This window comes from Mesoplodon densirostris, chromosome 12 (assembly GCF_025265405.1).
Source record: "Mesoplodon densirostris isolate mMesDen1 chromosome 12, mMesDen1 primary haplotype, whole genome shotgun sequence".
In the NCBI taxonomy this organism is placed as follows: Eukaryota; Metazoa; Chordata; class Mammalia; order Artiodactyla; family Ziphiidae; genus Mesoplodon; species Mesoplodon densirostris.
The window spans coordinates 14,211,889-14,213,934 of NC_082672.1; positions in this window are offsets into that span (position 1 = coordinate 14,211,889).

The following is a 2,046-nucleotide window of genomic DNA, read 5'->3' on the forward strand; positions in this document are numbered from 1 at the left end:
ATGCATTTTTCTGGTAGTTGTTACAGTTGCTTTATTTTCTTTAATTCCCTAACCCAGTTGTAATTTATTTTGGGGCAAAGTGAGGCTGTAAATGGATTTTTCTGTTTAATTTGCCTTCTCATTTTCCTTTGTCCATTCACTAAGTAATCTTTCTCATTTTTAAATAGTCTAGAGTCACTTTCAGGGCTATGTATTCCATTCCATTCTGTGGTTTGTTCCTTCTCTGTTATCACACTGTTTGAATTAATTGAGCTCTTTATTGTGTTTTAATATTCGGTAGGGTGAGACTCCAGCTCTCCTCATCAGTATGTTTATCTTTTATAACCAAGACTACCTTTGTTAAGGAGTCGGATCTCCCTCCTTTTTTCCCAGAAAACAGGTAGGAAGCTTTTTTTTTTTTTTTTTTTTGCGGTACGCGGGCCTCTCACTGTTGTGGCCTCTCCCGTTGCGGAGCACAGGCTCTGGATGCGCAGGCTCAGCGGCCATGGCTCACTGGCCCAGCTGCTCTGCAGCATGTGGGATCCTCCTGGACCGGGGCATGAATCCGTGTCCCCTGCATCGGCAGGCGGACCCTCAACCCCTGCGCCACCAGGGAAACCTGGAAGCTGTTTTTTTTGACAACTCAGTAAACATCACTAACTTCTTGGATTTTGGAGAAATATCTGTAGATTCAAGGCAACAGTTATAACAACTACTTGGCATTGGTACAGCAAGAGAGTTTCAGACTAAAAACATCATGAAGAAGAAAAAATATTCTTTTATCCTTCCCTGTTGCCTTTGCTTCAAGAAATGGTAAGAAGGGAGGCAAAGAATTCAGTAGAGGCGTTCAAAGTACCTGTTATATATACTTCCCCACAGGCTAGTAGAACAGTCCACTAATAAAGGTCTTTGCCATTAAAGAAAACTATGAATTATGTAGGTTAGGCAAACAAAACAATGTACACTTGTATATTATTATGAGAAAGGAAAATCTATTTCATTGACAAAGAGTTAGCATGGTTTGGTTAATATTTAAAATAATGTGTAGGAAACCAAATGACACTTTATAGCACCACAAAAAACACCAAGAGATTGTTTTTCTACCACTGAGATTATAGCCTTAAATGATGAAGAGTCTCTCATAACTGCATTTGTTTGTGAAATTAATATTTGAGTCAGGCCAAGCTCTGTGTGTAGTGATGCTGTAAGGACATCTTGCTGAAAATGAGCCTGTGGTTTCTCTTCCTGCCTGATGTCCATTTGGCATCCACACTCTTTTGATAATTCCACTAAGCCTTATCCTAGAGTGCCGTGAATTGGAGGTGTACTGCCAAAAATGCTATTTTAACCACGCTTTTAATATAATTTGAAAGGTGATGAATTGGACTCAAATTGCCTCTGAATCTGTATTTTCCTGCTCTTGTGTCTTCCTGGGTCCCTTTTTCACTTCCTTCCTATCACACTTCTTTGTTGTAGCTATTTTTTAATGTGGATTTTGTTTTTTATAAGTTTATTTTCTTTATTTATTTTTGGCTGCATTGGGTCTTCGTTGCTGCACACGGGCTTTCTCTAGTTGCGGCGAGTGAGGGCTACTCTTGGTTGTGGTGTGCGGCCTTCTCGCTGTGGTGCCTTCTCTTGTTGCAGAGCATGGGCTCTAGGCACGCGGGCTTCAGTAGTTGTGGCACGTGGGCTCAGTAGTTGTGGCTCATGGGCTCTAGAGTGCAGGCTCAGTAGTTGTGGCACATGGGCTTAGTTGCTCCGCAGCATGTGGGATCTTCCTGGACCAGGGCTCAAACCGGTGTCCCCTGCATTGGCAGGTGGATTCTTAACCACTGCGTCACCATGGAAGCCCTAACATGGATTTTTTTTTCTCCATGTTGGTATTGTTTCTTCCTGAAAAGAAACAATATTGCCCTTGACAGTGCAAACTGAAAATAAAAGTGAAGGTCATGCTGGTTGCTTGCTCCAGCTAGAGCAGAGAGAACATGTTATTCTCAAACAAACCAGCATCTTTGTCTTGCCTACCTCTTTCCCTATTGCCCTTTCTCTCTGTTTTTTAAAAAAAAA